Consider the following 19,167-nt stretch of genomic DNA (forward strand, 5'->3'; position numbering starts at 1 on the left):
TGGGGGATCGGTGGTTCAGTAGATAGAGCTTGCACCCCATGTACAGCCGAGTCCACACCTCAGCAGTCGCAGGTTTGAGTCCGGCCTCGGCCCTTTGCTGCATACCGTCCCCTTTCACATATCCTATCAAATAAAGGTGAAAAAAAAACAAAAATATCTTTTAAAAAAACAACCAGGCAGAAACAAAACAACAGGTTGGCTCAGAAAACTAGTAACCTGACAGGGGAAAGAAGAGAAAATGGCCTTTCTGAGGGACCTGATTTGGGAATGAGGTGCAGCTGTGTTGGAAGCTGCAGATCATGTGGCTGGAGGAGCTGAGGACAACTGTTGGAAGGTGAGGAATTGGCCTAGAAAGTGTTCACATGCAACGGGCAAATAAAAATGAAAGCTGTATTATGAGGTGACAGAACATTTCAGACTTTTTATTCTTACCAGATTTGTTGAGAAGTGCTGATTTTTTGTTGCACAAGTGTTTTTGTTTGAACTCATACTGAATGTATCGTTTTTGTCAGACGTTTTAGTTATTTATGTGTTTGTCATGAGCACATCAAACCCACTTAATGTCTCAGCCTATTCCCATTACTCACACAGCCAATTTTATTTTTTCTGTATTTTGTGATTATACAATACAATGAGTGATGATAGCATGTTGTTTTGGCATTTTTCTCAATCAAAAACCCTGAAAAACAACTCTTCGTCTGGGATTCTTTTCATTGTACATACATAACATATATATGTAGATAGATAGATACATGGATAGATAGATAGAAAAGGAAAACATATATATATTTTTGATTAATATTTGTAAATGACTCCAATTATAAGTTTGTTTTTTGTATAATTTGTGAACATCTTAACAAATACATTTATGGAGAGACTAAATAGCAATACAAAACTATTACTAGTGGAATGAGACCATCTAGAGCATCGCCAGATTATCAAATATCAATACTTTGTTGCACCCCTAAGTGTCTGATAACAACACGCAGACCACCCTATAGCATCTCTATGTGATGCACAGCTGAAACACATTGTGACTCATGGTTAATATGACTCATGGTTTGGAAAAGGCAATTAAAAGAGGCCTACTTTGTTAAGTTCAGAAAAAATAAGATACAATAAAATTATAAGAAACTTAAAGTAAAGCAACATATTCTCATAGAATGGTTCATATGATACCCTAGGAAAATACACACACAACATATGATATTCTAAATGATGTTTATATGATATTCTACAAATTAGCATCCCACAAATAATGTTAGATTTTAACGTGAAGTTACATTACTAATGTAAAGCTCTGTGGTTGAGTTTAGAAAAAATAACTCCCTTGTTAATTCCTGTTGGTGCATTGGTCACATGATCACAGCCTTCCAAATTATTTGGGTTATGCACAAATATGTTGCTCATGATTATGTGGCCTGTGCACAAATTTGGGTGCATTACGTTTCATGGGAAAACATACAAATGGTTTATGAGAACAGCCCGGACTAAGTCACAGGTGACATCAACATCATGTTAAAACAATGTTGACTTTTATTTGGGACACAAACAGCATTCTCCTGGGTTAAAGTCCATCCACTTCCCCTCCTGGCTAACATGGATTTTTTTTCACTGTTTATACTACTTCAGTTGCTCTCAGCGTCAGTTGCGGCAGTTTACATGGAATTAGCTGAGAGCCCGCTGCACCTCATAACAATGCTAAAGGGTGCCTTTGGCATCAATATCACACTCCAAGGAGCGTTACAAAGAGCCAGTATTTGACAACCTGGTAATGAGACTGTCTTGGCTGTCTAGAGACAATTTTCAATACATTTAGGCATATGCTCATCTACTTTCAGTTTAAATCTAATTACAGATAAGCATACAGGTAGAAATAGCGGTATTTCTTGTGAAATTAGAATTAGTCACCAGATTTGCGATATACTCCAAGCAGTCACAATCTCCGACTGTGTCTAAATACCAACAAAATAGAAAAAAATACAATATCTGCCAAACACCTTCAAACTGCAGAATTCAAAAGGTATTTCTCTCTATTTCACCCCCACTCCACCTCACCCCCCAAAGGCACTTGGCATACAAATGAAGCAGTTTCACAACATCCCTCTTTGTCTCTCAGGAGTTATCAGAGAGGTCTGGTGATTAACACTGAGAAGTCTCTTCAACATGTTTCATAACAGCAGGCTACAGTGAATGTGATAATCACTCTGACACAAGTGTATCTATTGTTGGGAAGTGACACAGAATGTAGCTAATTGTAGGAGAAATACAAAAAAAAAGCTATGCTCTGAGATCATTAAGTACACAAGAAGCTTTTCCTCCTAGGTTTATAATACAGTATATTTTTTTGAAAACCATTTTTTAAGTTTTTTCTCTACATTAAGGCCAAAAAAGAGAACACCTCAATTTCAAATCCCACAGACATTCAAGGATACAGTATTTTTGGTAGATTAATTATTATCAAGGTTTTGCAGCGCTTCTGCTTTACAGGGCAAGGGTTAAGTTGTGAAATCCATCTGCCGCCCAATATGTGTACTCTAGTATAGAAGATTTCTGTCTGCTAGCAGCCATAAAGTCTGCACCATGACATCAGTGAACTGTATGTTTGGATTTTTCTGAATGGAACATTTGGTTCCTGGTCTGAGTGGAAACCTTTTTTCTGGGTCTTAAATTTATTACTTTCTGTGGACAGAGAAGTGTCTAAAATGCTCAAAAGGTATAAATCTATAAATGTTCAGCTTTAAAGGATTTCATGCAAGTCCATGAAATGCACCCTCCTTTTGTCATACTGGTCCATCAACTTTAAAGAGATATTCTAGCATTTTAGTAATGCACTTAAGTTATGATAATGGTCAAGATGAAAACAGCAGAAGCCAAATATTGTGACATGTAATTCCTGGTATGGGAGAAGCTACCAAAACAACAAATTTTAGATTTCCTATCATCCAAATAACATTGTTTGTGTTGGGGACTCTCTGCCTGGTCATTGGTCACATTTCCACAACTCCAGTTTGTCTACAGGCCCACTGTTAAAACAACCATATTGCAAGAAAATAACAAGGATTCTGAAAAATTGCGCTGATTTGATTTGTAGCACATCACACTCGTACACAGCGTCACGTGTCGGGCATCAGTTTGTGGCTTAAGTCAATTATTTCTATTAAAAATGACTTGTAGCGTGTTTGTAATTTGAACACAATATTAGGCTGCATCTTGATATATTTTCATTTTGCAACAGTGTTTCATTGCTTGGATCAATTATGAGATGAAACTGTTGCAAAGCAATCACAGTGACATTGTAGAGTGATACTGGCAGTATTTCCTGTAAAGCCTGTTTTGCCCATGGACTTATATGGCAAAAAAGATGTCTTTAAACCATTGGATTTTTTTTTTTTTTTGCGTCAGAACCTCCACGATTTTACCGATTCAGCCTGATAGCATTTGGAAAGTTCATTTTATTCCCTCTTCAAGTTAGTGGTATGCTAAATCTGAAGTATCTTGCCGGTGTGACGGAGGTTTCCAGTGTGCCTGCTCTGTGGGGAAGTGGTGCCATTTATCATGGTAGTTTTATACATGGCTGTTAAGATTTTAACTCCATGTGCCGATGAATACAGACTACAACTGGAAATTACAAACTGAAATGAGGTCAGTAGCATTCTCAAAAGTTTCTGTTTAGAGATTCAAATACACTGGAGAAGTGTGGACACTGTGTAAACTCAGCAAAAGTTGTGTTTAAATGTAATGTTTAAAATGTAAATGTATTAATGTTAATGTAGCCTTACAATTTGTCTCTTTTTCTTTTGGCAAAACTGTCTCATTTTAAAATTGAGGCTGGTTATTTTGAAGTCTTTAACCATGACATTATCACAGTTATTTTCTCAGATTTTACAAAGCCTTTCTGGAACCATCGAAGCCATTGCACAAAACGGAAAACTGTAGTGTTTTTAAAAAAGTCATTTTCTGCTGCTTGCTGTGCTTGTAGTGAAACTCTTTTCATGCTTAATGTCTTTGTTAGCAGCAAAGTGCAGAGGCTTAGATAGATCTCCATATATCAAATCAAATCAATCTTGGAAATAGCCTGCCCTTTATTCATCTATCCGTCCTTTCATCTGTCTGCCCACTTCAAGCTACTTTTATGGACCTCTCATTTTACATCACAATGTGCAGAAATATTGCCATTTGAGAGCCGGAAGAAGCTGAAAAAAGTGGATGGCACAGATGATGAAGACATAGATAAGAAGGGGGGAAAGGATAGATTGACAAGAGACAAACAAGAGCAGGTCTCTGCATGTAACTCATCAGTGTAGCCATCTCTCTATTTACAACATATTGTGAGTGCAGGATCCCAGCTGTCAGTTAGTGATAGCTTTGCTTTGCAAAAAAACTCCTGAGCTCTGCCAGTGAGCTGTCTTCTTTTCACATCGCTCCTAATCTCGCATCTTACCACTGAGTAAATGTCAGTGCAGTCATAGGAGCCATACAGTGTAGAAACAGACATTTTTGCTGAACTAACTTCTGCAGGGATACTCGATAGTGAGAGGTTTTCAAACGCTCATGTTTTACTGAACTCATCCAGTGATTTCACAGTAGAAGGAGCAAGATACCTGCTACAACATGAGGTGAATTGCTCATTATAGTTTGTGCTGGAGTGAATCACACACCTACCTATGTGTGTGTGTGAGTGTGCGTGCATCACAGTTTATTGGATCTATATCCTGTGTCTTCCCTGCAGCATGTACAACAGTCTAACGATCTGCCACTCCAAAGCTGGATCAGCCCGTTCTCTGGTCCGAGCACGCTGACACACTCATACAGATGATCTACTGTAGCTCGCCCTGCCAGCCGCACAAATACACACATGTACACACACTCACACACACTTAATAAATTGGACTACGACTACAGACACAAAGTCCCCAATGTGATAAGCATTGATCGTGGTGTTCGCCTCATATCACTAATAGATGTACTACTGCCCCGTGTCGTTGTTTTCAAATGATCTCCCTGGTTATGACACTAAAGGGCCAGTCCACTATGAAACCACAAAGATAAATCCTTACCCCGCTATCCGCTATTGGCCGTTGCCGGCATCATCCGTCATGTTGCTGCAGCTACGCCTCTATAATACCCTTCATAGCGTCTGGAATCATTCCAGTTCTTAAAATAGTGTCAGGGACTTGGAAGGAGGTACGGCACACTAAGAGAAAGGGAAACATAGGAGAAGACAAGAGAGAATATGAAAGGGAGGAAAAATGACTGCGGTAGTGCGGGTAAAGAGGGCTCCTATTAGGGCAACGGAGGGAGAAATATTGGCCAGTGTAGCCCCGTACCATTTGTCCTCGTCAGGATCTTAAATAGAATCAGGATCAATTATTCATAGGGTCTATAACTGGCAATAAATGTTAGCTGAGACAGTGCAGCCTGGGCCAGAGAGAGAGACAGAAAAGTGAGGTTAGAAGCAGTTACAGAGGGCCAAGTTTAAAAGTCTGGACAAAACAGCTGAATAACCAATTATAGTTTAAACCTGGAGGTGACATTTAAAAGCCCTTTTTGCTGTTAGATGTCTCACTGGTGATCTGTGAAAACAAAATGCAGCCTACACATGCAGCCAACTAACAACAAAATAAAAACATGAATAATAATTCTTGAAGTCGACAGTAGCACAAACACACTTCATAACTCATCCTTTAGCTCAGGAGTAGTGCATGATGCCAGATTAAGGTTGGTCTTTTGTGATTTTCTTGTTGTTTTATTGTTTTTTTGTTGGAGGAGGTTTGCAGCTTCAGTTACACTTAAAGCTGTGGTTAGAAACTTCTATTTAAAAAAAAAAGACTTTTAAAATATTTGCTTAAACTGTCACTATATTCACACAACTAATGAAAAAACAAATGGCCTTTCTGCATGCAGACAAAAACAACAGATCAGAGCCAAGTAGGTTTCCATTTCAATCACTGTTCATGAACTGTGATCAAACTGTCAAACTAGGGAGTGCTGAACAAATATCAATCAAAATCCTGTTTATGCATTGCCTATTTTTTTTTTTTTTTTTTTTTTACCTCAGATGTTTTTAAGAGCATAATTTAATGTACTGTTTAGCTGTAAAATGAGAAACACCGAGCACCACCCACCATTTAAATAAGTTCCATCTGGTGGACAGTTCTAATTGTATTCAACATGGCAGGCGGTTCACAAATGTTCTCATTTTACAGCTAAACAGTGCACTAATATATGTTTCTGAAAACATTTGAGATGAGAAAAAGGCAGTGCAGTAACGAATCATGATTATTATTTGATCAGCGCTGCCAAGTCTGACATTTGGACCGTGGTTCACAAGCAGCATCGACAGCTGCATTAGAGACTCCTCGGCTCTGACTGGGTATTTTTGGTGCATTGCAATGGATTTGAACAACTACAATTGTACAAACAGCAAAAGGGACATGTTTTATTTCATGGACAATCCATACTTCTTAAAGAATATAGCCAAAGTTTAAGCAAATATGACCTAAAGTTATTTTCATAAAAGTATCCCAAGGTTAGCTTTAAGTAAACGGAGAATAAGTGACTTGGTCAGGTTGGTACATTGCAATGAGGTCACTCATGAGTCCTTGATGATTTTGTAACACGCTCTATGTGACATTACCTAGTGCACATGAACTAACGTTGATGTCACTTACTGTAATTTGGGCTAGATCAGAAGATATAGTTTCGCTCAGGGAGGATAGATGTGACAAGGACAACGGTTTGGAAAGAAAAAAAGTTACAAGAATATATTTATTGGCAGGAAAGCCACTCTTCAATTTCAACAAATTAAATAGATCAGCTATGACTGACTGTGTACTTCTTGGTATTTCAAAAAAAAACAGTTATTACTCAGAATTCACCATCAATTTACCAATAACAACCTCAGTTGTAAATAACCACAGAACAAATTCACAATAAAGAGATATAATATTCAAAGTGCAAATAAAATAGAAAAATGGGCCCAAAATGGTAAATGAATAAGTCCAAAAACAGTCAAATGTCCAAATCAGTCAGTGTTCAGTTTGTCCAGAGTCAGTGTGTATCATTCATCTACCCAGGTAGTGTGATTTTTGTCTCTTACCTGTATGATGTGATATGATCTCTCCAGATGCTCGATGAAGCTGTCCCCGTCCTTACACCCTCCACGCATGTAAGTCGGGTCCCTGCTCCAGGTCTCGCTGGTCCGGGCTCTGACTTGCCATCAGAATCACTTATACATCCAAAAAAAAAACAACCTGCATAGAGCAGCAGTTTTTTAGATCCATTGTTTATCTCTTTCCAAACATTTTCTTAAATCAGCTGTACAGTATTTATTCTTTCTTTTCTTAAATCAATGAATGTGAACCACTCAAATTTGACAATGTATCATTTACAGCTATAAAATGAACTTTTAACAGCCAACACATACAAATGGTGTATATGAATTGTTTTTAACTATTTTTAGCTGTTTTAAGCCTTTACCACCACATAGTGCACATAAATCATGGACTGAATCACATCTAAATCATGTTTGAGAAACACGAATCATGTAACTGTCTGTCAGTAATACTCAGCTGCGCACTGCTGCGTGTTTTAGCTCACAACATCAGCTCCGCTAGCTTCGTAGCTTTAGCTAGCATTTTACAATAGCAACTGTTCAATTAGCACACTTTCTACACAGAAGTACAAAATAAACCCACATTCTCACATTTAACAAACTCTTATATATCTCCGGTTGGTTTCTACGAAACATAACAACATAACTAATGATATATTCATGTATTTAGTGAGTAACTAGCCATAGTCGGCAGCCGTTAGCATGCTATGCTAAACGCTAATAGCTTCTACTCACCGGAGTTTTCCCTCAGCAAAAACAGAATAAACGGCGATGTTCACAACCCAAAAACAAACTCCTCACGATGTGGATACTTCTCAGAATCGATACCTTACAACAAAAACAGCTTTTACCCACTTTCATTTAGTTTTTTTTTCTAACACTTATTGCTCGCTCTTGGCCGTAGCCTGTCTGTTCTCATCGGCGTCAGTGAAGGGAAGGAAAAGAAAAACAAGCAAAAAAACAAGGAAACTCAGACCGCGAGCGGCGCTGTGTGTGTGACTGATGTGTCCTCTGCTGGTGAAAATAACAAACTACAATTCTACAATTTCATCTAGCAGACGCTTTTATCCAAAGCGACGTACAACACAAGCAAGAATTTAGACTTAAGGAAAAAACCCTTAGTAAGTGCAAAAAGTGCTTCAGGTGTGATTGGTCACAGGTATTGCCGTCTGCATGCAGAAAGGCCATTTGTTTTTGTTTTTTTTTTGGAAACCAAAGTAATAACCAGTAGCGATCTCAGCATCTGAGACAACACAATACAAACATAAGCTCAACTGGTATAGTTTAACATGGTTAAACTGGAAAAATTGAGGATTACTCTGTGTGTGTAACTAAAGGGCGTTACATCTTACTGGATTATTAACATCAGTGTGCACAGAAGCAATCGACATAAAGGAGTGTAGGAGGTTCGTGAGTTGTGGACTTCAGGGACTACAGCAACCACATTTGCCAGAGGACCAAGGACACTTGTTACTATGGATACCATTCAACCATCATCATAATTGGTAACCTCAGCAAAGTACAGCTGGGGGACTCAACAATCAGGCAGCTACTGTGAAAATGCACTTGTCAACATGTACTTACAATCTGTACAGAGTTATATGACGTACAGAATATTCCTACAAATAAACCTTGGAGATATGTATGGTCTGATTACATAATCGTCAGTGTTTACAAGAGGAGTGAGAACTGTGAACTGGAACTTCAAACTTGGAAATATTCTAAAATGAACATATGCAGCTTTTTTGACATCATGTGACTAATGGAGCTTAGGTCATGTGACAACAGGTGGTCATATTTGTGAGGGAGGCCCCAGAGGAAATGCCAAATAGTGGAATTATATCTTCTGGGTCCGTCACGTCATAGCATTGAGCCTAAGAAGATGTTGACTCGTTTCAAAATACTCCTTTCACTATTGAGATTTGACTAATTCAGCCTGATAACATTATAGAAGAGCCACAAGATTAAATCATTTGATCTCCATTCAAGTTTGAGGAGGGCCAACGCATTCTCATCCCAAATCGCAACATATTGCCGCTTTGCTGCAATGGACTTCCACGTCTACATATTGCGCTCATGGTATCCTACATCTGTCAGACAGAAGCAGACACTGGACTCCTGCATGAAAGTCCACAATTTGTTGGATTCCTCCACTGCCCATCCCGCCTACTCCATAGGTGTCCTCGTGCTTCTTAGGTTACATTGTTACCAGCAGATTGTTTTAACCTGATGCTGTCCTACTGTGTACATATGGATGTGAAAGGTGACTTTTTGTGTTGAGATCTTACGCCAAAAGCACTTTCAAAGCAGCAGCATTTTATGAGTTTGGAATGAGAACAGGCAAGGTGGGCTAACCAAAAGTAAGCTGCCCAGCTTTGGAAAGTTTGTAGTATTTTTTCTCTATGGGTCCAAGGATGTGGAAGGTCCGGGTAATTTTTATGCCTGAAAAGTCCAAAATTTTTTGCTTCAAGCTAAGCAATTTTCAGAGGATTGAATGGGGTCCCACCAAATGCTGTATCCAGTTATCTTTTCACATTCATAGGGCGATTCTAAAGCCTGTCTACATTATGACACACGTATATAATCCCAACATCAAGAATGAATCTCCATGCTCAGATAAAATCCTTAAGATTTACAGTATGTCAAACCCCTTTTGATCCTAATTGTAGCTGGCAGTTTTTCAGCAATAGGCACTCAGTGTATTTGCATGTGATAATTATCTTAGACAAAAAACACAAGTTGGTGCATACACAGATTTCACTTCAATTCAATTAAGACTCTGGCAATACTCAGTTGGATGAAATTGTTCATAATTTTCTTCAGTCTTTTTGAAGCTCATTTACATCCAACCCTTTTCAGTGTTTAGCCTAGTTCCCTAACCTTAACTGAGTGCTTTGAATGCATAAACATGACGATAAAGAAATCTGGAAATTGCATATAAAAAGTGCATATTTTACTGATTCATTCAGTATCTACATTTTGTTACTTGCTAGAAACATTAATCAGTGTTTCCTCAGTATGTTTACAAAAGTGAAACATGATCCTGGTGGCATTATGTTTCCTCCAATAAACATTTGTTGTTGCAAAATATATAAATGTAATATCTAGGAGACAGGGGTTGGATGATCTTGTTGGCCCATTGTTTTTTGGCTGTGCTGTATACACAGATACCCACAAGTTGCTCTTCTGTTGCGTTCCTGACAGTGTAGCCATTCAAGGAGCATTTGCTCATTGTGTCATTCTGAATGAAACTCTTGGACTGCATAATTAAAATGTTGCCATCCCACAAATGTTGCCAAATCAACCAGGACTGAAATCTTAGGGATTATAATATTTTCAGGAACAGAATGAGAACATAGCCTACCTCATCTTTGCTGATATGTCTTTTAATGTGATTGTTTTACCAATGAAAATTTACAAGAATTATATACGAGAAAATAGGTGTATTGTTTTAAGATCTTTATGAAGCAAATAAAAAGGCAATAATCACCACGAAGTAGTTCAGAGAATAAACACTTTATGGTAAACTGCTGTGAGTTGAAGTCGTCCTCCCGCCAGATTTTAAAGTATGTTGGGAAAAAATAAAAAACCTAGTATTTAGTTAACATGGTTTTCCCACATAATAGTAAAAAAAATCTGACATGGTGCTGAAAGCACATCTAATCCTTCTCTTTCTCAATATTTTGCATCTGGCCTCTGATCCATCCACCATTACTGCTCACTGTAGATTTATTTTTTGCTTTCTGATTTCCCCACACTGCTTGTACTAAGTTGAAAGAGCAGTCTGCATCAAGATGGCTTGCATTCGCGTTACAGGAGAGATTCAGCTCTGTTGAAGGTGCATCAGGCAGCAATCTCCTGCAGGTAGCCCTTTACCTGTGCATAGACCCAGACTCAGATGAGGAACTTGTTTTGCGCCAAGATAGATGACTGGCGGATGTATCAGAATGGTAGTTAGCATCTTTTATGTGTTTATTTGGTTTGTAAGCTTTTTAGCTTGTAGGCCAATAGGCAGTAGCGGACACAGTATTAACAGTTGTGAAACATACAATAATAGCTGCTATATATGTTTTTTTTTGGTGGATAGTGAAATGAACATCCAGGGTCTGGTTTATGTCAACATATTCTCAGTCCCATGTCGTTGCATGTTCAATGGACTTTTGACAAATGATGTACTAGGTATCCCGGGTGCATCTGTTGTTGATGTTCTGGGTCACCGTGTCAATTTATGCCTGTTAACATGCATACACTCTTATACAAAATAAAAGTACAATGTTGGTAAAACACCTTTTATTTATGTTTACTTCCGTGTGCAACACAAGCAAGTGGTTAGGTTTAGAAAATAACTTAATTGTTTGGCTTGACATTCATACAGGATATGAACACCAGGCTCCCAGGTGAAAGTCTGGTGTTTGTTGGACCCATCCTCCGCCACACATGAGATAGCTTTTTATGTCAGTGTCTGAAGTGGAAATCAGTGACCAAGCGGCAGTATGTGATGACTACGGAAAGAAAACAAAAACTGCTGTCAAAACTTTTCCTATGCTAATGCAAACTCTCGCTATGTGATACTGACAAGTCCACTCTGTGCTGGAGGTTTCAGGTTTCTTTTGCAGCAAAGGCTGTTCTCTCGTCAATATGTGTTTCCAGTATTAAACAGTGATTCGCATTGCTAACATACTTAATCTATCTTGCCCAGAGAATGAATCTCAGATTTTAATTAAAGACGTGCACAGACCTTGCCCCCTTCAATAGAGGAACGTGAAATCACCTCTCTAGAGAGAAACTTTGCCCAGATACAAGTCACAATAGTCAAGGTCAGATATTTCACGGGACATAAACAGAAGAAAAACACATTTATAATTAAAGGGGGGGCTTTAATATAACAAGAAAAATTTCATACTAAACATCCATAGACAAATCCCCACAAAAAGGCAGATTGAAATGCCCCTGCACACACACAGTAAACCAACACATCTGTAAATAACTAATTTCTCTTCATTTTGTATGTTAATGTGTGTCTTTTAATAAAAAAAATGTAGGCTGTACAATTAAAGTATTAACTAACTCTGCCTTAGTCATTTAGATAATGCACTTCTATTGTATCACTCATGCTCAAGTGTGAGTATGGTGCATTGATGATTGAATACTAGTTTGAAATCTCTCCTCAAAACCTCCATCAAAATGTCCCTTGTATACCCATCCTGGCGCAGAGACACAAGCCCGAGGCGTGAATTATCACACAGAGACAGTTCTGTTGATAATTGACTGAAGGAATGCCAGGCACTTACTGATGAACATGGAAACACTCCACTGTGCATCTCCAAATGGCTTTAGCAAGCTAATGGTGGTGTGGGAAAAATGAGCTCACATAAGGCAGGGGAGGTAATGTAGCTTCCAGCTCAGCTCATTTTCTCCAAACGAAAGAGATAATCTGGACCCCCTGAAGGCCTCTGAGATTGAAAGCTTCACAAGCGGAAAGGCCAAATAACTAAGAGAAATTAGACATGAACCTGGGCCAAAGTTTTTCTCCCGCGTCTGACATCACGGGCCATACAGTGAGGAATAAATGTGAAGTTACAATCTACCTTTTCCTTTATATTCCTCCCTTTATCCCCTGTTTCCTTAATGTGTTCCCTTTTTCTCCCTTTCCCCCTCTGCCTTTCATCACTGTTTTTTTTTTTTACTCATTCCCGTCTTCTTCCTCTTTCCCCTTCCTCCCCATCAGTGTTTGTTATAGAGGGCGCACACAGAAATGCAGAATATTTGTGACAACTGGAGCACTTTCCATCCCTACCCAGATGGACTGGCAACCAACTGTTTCAACTGAACAGGCTTTCATTCCCACAGCTCCTCTCCACTCCACTCCTCGTTTCGACAAAACCTGCACAACCAGCCTGCCAGAGAAGGTTTGGAAAGCAGGAGCAAAGGCAGAATGATACCAATGTTTCATTAAGTATTTGTTGGGAGTTCTTAGGGAATACCTTAGATTTATATTAATTGAACCCAAGCTGAGGTAACCCTGATAAATCTTTAAGTAATAATGTAATATAACTACAGGGGAGCATGCACAGGCAACAAAAAATAATAAACAACTTGATTATATCATATCACATGACCGAAGATAAGGGCTAGGTATAGGTACTGGATACCTTTAAGGTATCAATCACAATAATCCAGTACCAAGTCATATCGAAACTTCCTTACTGTAACGCTGGATAATCAAATGTTCTTTTGCAAGAGCCACTCTCAGTTTAACATCTGCCCAGTTAGCATGAGCTAACACATAGCAGCGGCTAACATCCAACACCAAGCTGTTGAACGGTCCCAACAAACAGACACACCTTCACTAAAATGGCTTGACTGGAAATTCATTTAACATTGTAAGTAATGATAGCTGTGTGATGCTAATAGTTAGCCTCTGTGTCCGGCTGGATAAACTCTCACAACTGTCCCTGACATGAAGCTCACATTCACAGCAGTGGCTACAAATACAGTTTGTGGTGTGGTGTAGTCGAGTGGATGTATTGACATGAATGATGTATTGGCAGTTCAGCATGCTCAGATGCCTCTTAAATGTTCAAAAGTATAGCTATACTACACGCAACTCCATTTACATCATGGGCTTTCAAATGAGGTACTCTATATTGGTTTCATTTTAGGGGGACTGGTATTGGTACTGGTAAACAATACCCATGATCCACATATGGCCACATGATAAAGCCATCTTCATTCAGTGAAAAAAAAACATAATCCATTTTGGGAAGTTTTGGGAAAATAAGTTTTTAGTAGCAGTTGTGGAAAAGTAGCTTGAACTTTACATGATTTTAAAAGTAACTGCGCTACCTAAAGACTACTTTAGCGCCCTCTACATACAGTGTTGCTACTTCCCAACCTTGAACTTGTGATGTAGTTGAAGGTTTTTATTTTATTTCATTATTTTGTAGCAGACACATTGAAGCTTTACATTTCTCAACACTGGTTAGGAAAATATAATGCTTTGGCTTAAAACACCCCCATTTAGTGGCACAAAAGTCACTGGAAATACCATAATGTGACCTTAAAAAACAGCCAGGCTCAGTGCTACAAACACCAGTGGAGGCATTGGAAAGATTGCAAAAAAACTGGGTCATGCCATCCACCATCCCCTCTTCACCCCATGGTGACAAAAGTCAGCTAATATGTAATGGCATGTCTCTTTAGAAATGTTGATATGATACATATGAAAAGTACAAATGTAACAAAATCACATATTGCAGAAACATATATTGCAAACACTTTCTTCTAGCAACTGGACTGACCTTTATGCTTACAACCTATTTCTCACACAACATGAGAATATGTGTGGAAGGGAGCCACAAATTTAAAAAGCATGCCTCTATATAGGCCAAACTAACCTCAACCTTAACCAACCCACAACTCTAAAACTACCCTCCAGCAGGGGAAAATATGAGACTGCCTCCTTTTATCTACCTTTTCAATTTGAAGAAAGAAAACAAACTCCAGAATTGTGTCTTTTTAAAAGCAGCATGAAGCAGAATAATGGACAATAATTACAGCAGGAAAACAGACTTAGCAAATAAATCATGACATACATGAAAATTGCAGTCCACTGAAGAGTTGAAAAATGGTGACAGGAGAAAACAACAGATCTGAGTGAAGTTGGGAGACTGTAACCTTCCTCCACTTAATACAAAACACATAGATGCCATATTTCCAAATGTAGTCTCTATAAATAACTTGTGAACATTGGAAGAAGTAAAGATTCTCAGTAAAACAAATAATAACTATGCTTTCTGATCTAGACTGTTTGCCTTTTATCTCTGATGTATAAGAAAACCAGAGTAATCAAAATGTACTTAAAGTTATCTCTGCCACTTGCACAAAAACACAGGAGTGAGTACAGGGCAGAGTAATCTTTTTCCTCCATCTCCTTTACTTGATGGGCCCGGTCCTACACTGCAGAATGTGAATCTGGACACCCTTTCCCTGGCTGATCCCTCAGGACCCACAGCCCTTTCCAGCTCCACATAGGAAGCCCCATGCATTATGCATCACCATCCAGGCCTATTTCGGAGCAGAGACGCAAAAAATAGAGAGAAACACAGAGCTTCCCAGGCTCCCTCAATCAGTCCCACAGTTGCTCATGTTTCTGCGGAAAACGAGGTCTCGTTCCGTCCGTACGGAATTACCAAGAGGAAAACATGAAATATTTAGCATTGTCATCCCCTTCTTCCCCTCTCTATTTTCCAGCTCAAACTTCCTGAGAGAAAAAGAGTCACACACACACAAAAAAAAAAATAGTGAAAGCTTACAGTATGTTTTCTCCCTATGATTATCTGGACGCTCTTTTCTGGGAGAGGATGGGTGAGGAAGCACCATGAGGATTGGTGGAGGTCAGGAGATTTCCCCTCAGGGGACGGAGATGACACACGCAGAGGTGGAACATGGGATTTGATTAATGCTCTGTGGAAGCGGTGAGGAGAATGGGCTCGGGTACGGGCTGGTATAGGTCGGATCAAAGCAGACGTTGCTGGAGAGCAATGATGGTCGGGCACGGAGAGGCATTTAGCATGCATAAATGGACAAACAAGCAAAGGCAAACGCCTACAGTACATGCATACATTCATGACGGGGTACAAATGCATAGGACACTGTGTTTTCTTTTAGACCTGGGTATTTGTTTGAAGCGGCACACACACAGGGTGACCTTGATATGGCAGGTGTCTCCACAGGTACCTCGCTCTGAGAATGTGTCTGTGGCACCTGAATGGGCCCTTGTCTATTGACATCAAGGCTGTCCAACCTGCAGACTTATTATTTTCTGCTCCAAAGGACTGCACACAAGAAAATGGACTGGTACTCACCTAGTTTTTGCCCTCTGCCTGAGATTTTAAAGGTTTTGGAGTATGACAATGCAATTTTTTTGAGTATATGTGTGTGTGTGTATGTGCATACCTCCTGTATGTGGAATCTCCTCTAACATTGCTACTTTTCATCTTGCACGTGTAACTCCACCACTGCGCTTCTTTTTTTTTCTAAACAGCTTCCACAAGGAGGATAAAAGCAAAACTCATTCAATTGTGTGGGAACACTGGGACCCTTTCAATTCTCACTGGGACATCAAAGCACCCAGCACGAAGCTGCACTATTAGAGTCCATGGGTGGGATGAAAATACATTACAAATATATCTACTCTCTGCTGAAATTCATGACGAGGGTTTCATAACAAAGAGCAGCCTTTTCTCAATCAGTTGTCCCCTCGGAGGATTGTGATTAATCTAACCTTTGATGTTTCGAAACAACGGGGAGGAGGAAGAGATGGGGGAGAGATGAGGGGGCCGCAAGGGGAGCTGCATGTGGGGATGTAAAGACTTAGTAATGCACTGCTTTGAATGCCACGCTAATGAAGCAAATTGAATTGAATCAAGCAGGATTTTGAGACTGTATTGCGGGGAGTGACACAGCATGCAAGCACAATGCACTTCTCACTGTTGAAAGCGTATGTTGCGATAGAGAGATAAAAAACTCAACTCTCAGAGGGAGAGAGGAGAAATGGAGTCATAGGAAACAGGAGGGCAGGATTACTTGAAGCCCACTTTATATGATGTTTGCTTATAATGAGATGCTGTTGTAATGCACAAAAGATAGAGGGTGTGATCTGCAGCCAAGTTGTGCACAAACACACTCAACACTGACTTGCAGATACGTACAATCAACTCACAGACAAAACGACAGGCGTGTATGTGCGGGTGTGTGTTTGTGTGTGCCTCCAAGGTTATGGGGCTCAGGAAGCGCCATTAGGTGTGAATTAGGCAGAATTAAAAATGAATGCGCTGTCATGCATTATTAAAACTACCCTAATTGCATTTGCATAAGTCTATGAGATGCTGTGTACGTGTGTCAGCGTGCAAGCATCAATGTGCATGTGCAAGTGGATTCAGCCTGTCTTACTTACAAGATGTCATTTTCTGTATCCCAAGTCCAGTTTCAAATTCATATTCTCTTGTATTCTTGTTGACTGTGACATACTTATTGTCTCTCTCTAACCTGTTCTTACAACTTACAAATTCCTTCCAATTCTCCTAACGAAAGCAGCAACCCACAGAGAACAGATTTCCACTAAGTCGGCCCTCGGTTGGCAGATGGGTCTGTGTCATCTTAACTTTGATCACAGTAAAACATGTGGTACTGTTTTGCCCTGAGCACAAGGTATTGCTACCTCTTTTCATGGAAAGCTGTGACTTGTACGTAGCAACATTGCCCCTGTGTGGTGAAAGGGACAAAACAGTCAACCAACCCTGAATTTGAGTTGAGGTGAAGCTTGAGAAAAACAATCCCTGTATCAAAAATGTGTCTGTTTGTTTAACTAAACCCAGTCATTCTTCATGTCATGTAAAAATGTATGTGTAGAAGTGGGGTCAGTGTGTTTCTGTAGTGCAGATTCAGCATTGTATTTTAACATATAACATAAATACTAATAAATAAATAATATAATACATAATAATACTTTTAATTTAAGATGGCACACTGCCAACTCAGTCTTAAGACTTCTGATTATGGTTTGATCAGATTTGATCAAGGGTGGTCTGGCAACATATTCAATAACATGAATCAATATGTGAAATCACCTTTTTTAACCATTAAAAAATCTGTAAATTGGCTTAATGTCTTTTGAAAAAGATGGGGGGAAAAGGCAATTTGCAACAAAAGAAGAAATGACCCCAAAATTAGCAAGAAATTAGTAAAAAGTACAAGAAAATTCCTGAAAATTATAAAATAGAAAAAGAAACTTTCAAAGGTCCTTAAGAATTACAATAATTCTGTAACATAATTTTAAATATGTTATCATTATAATTATAAGTATAGTTTCTTTCCCTAGCTTTTCAATTTGCAATTTGTGGAACATTTCTTACCTATGCCCCTGGTGACTGCTATAATATGAATCCGGTCCAAGCTATTGAAAAGAGCACAGAGAAAATATGTTCCAACTTTGGCAGAAAACTGTGCATACGTAAAGTACCTGTCATGATTTTAAGTTGTTTTATATTGTTGACTTTCTTTTCTGGGTTTTCTGTTTGTGTTGTTCTTGTTTCTTGTTAGTCATGTTCTATTTCCTGTTTATTTTCTATTATCACTCCTCGTGTGTCATGTCTGGTTTTATCTCCTGTCTTTGTGTGTTTCCCTGTTTAGTTTCCCCTTTCTTTTATCTGTCTCGTTTGTCCTCCCCTGTTAGTCCTCCGTGCACACCTGTTCTGTTTTAGTCTCGTTTGCTCCACCCTTGTGTTTCCCTCCTTTCTCCTTTGTCCCCCTACCTCAGCTGTGTGTCCTTGTCTTGATTGGTTCCCTGTGTATATAAACTTGTTTGCCCTTTGTTCATGTCATTGTCTCTTATCTTCACTGTTTTCCCACTGATGAGACTCTGTGTTGTTTGCTCCTGTTTCCATCTGAGTTCTTCTAGTTTTTCATTTGTGTTTCATTTGGACTTTGTGGTTTGGATTCCTGCTTGCTTTTTGGACATTTCAGTTCATTTCAGTTTCAGGGCCAAAGTTTCTGTCTCTCTGTTGCACAGTATGAAGACCTTATTATCTCCTTTGCCCCAAGGGTTGCGATGACACTTAGTTTGAACCAAAATTATGCAGGATCATTTCATTCAGCTGAAGACTGACTGTATGCAGACTAAACAGACAATTCATTATGTCCAAATGTAGTATTATAACTTGTTGCTTTGACAAGTTTTGCAGTTTTGTTTTCAGCATTTTTTCATAATTTATGTGCTATAAACAAGTCCTCTTACCTATATGACCCTGTAAGATCCAGGTTCCCACCCCCTAAATACGACTCACAGGAGCATTTCCTAAATTAGCACACAAACCAGTGGCTGACAGAAGAGGTTGTTTTAAACTAGTGATTAACATTGTAAAATAGTCACAGTTGCACCTACATGATCAGGTTTGTAACACTCCTTGGTAAGGTTTAGACGAAAAGATCACAGTATGGCTGAAATTAATTACGTTTGTTACTTGACGTAACTTCAGGTGATGTATACA

At 39.0% G+C, this 19,167-nt stretch overlaps 1 long non-coding RNA gene across 1 annotated transcript; it reads right to left on the reverse strand.

The window, feature by feature from the left end:
- Window positions 1–7: 7 nt before the first annotated feature.
- LOC148189309 (uncharacterized) lies at window positions 8–7,246 on the reverse strand. Its single transcript, XR_015776770.1, has 3 exons — window positions 7,103–7,246; window positions 5,061–5,197; window positions 8–123 (listed from the first exon to the last, which is right to left on the reverse strand). It is a non-coding gene; the product is annotated as an uncharacterized LOC148189309 (long non-coding RNA).
- Window positions 7,247–19,167: the final 11,921 nt, after the last annotated feature.

This window comes from Plectropomus leopardus, chromosome 6 (genome assembly GCF_026936395.1).
Source record: "Plectropomus leopardus strain MGB_pleo_1.0 chromosome 6, ASM2693639v1, whole genome shotgun sequence".
In the NCBI taxonomy this organism is placed as follows: domain Eukaryota; kingdom Metazoa; phylum Chordata; class Actinopteri; order Perciformes; family Serranidae; genus Plectropomus; species Plectropomus leopardus.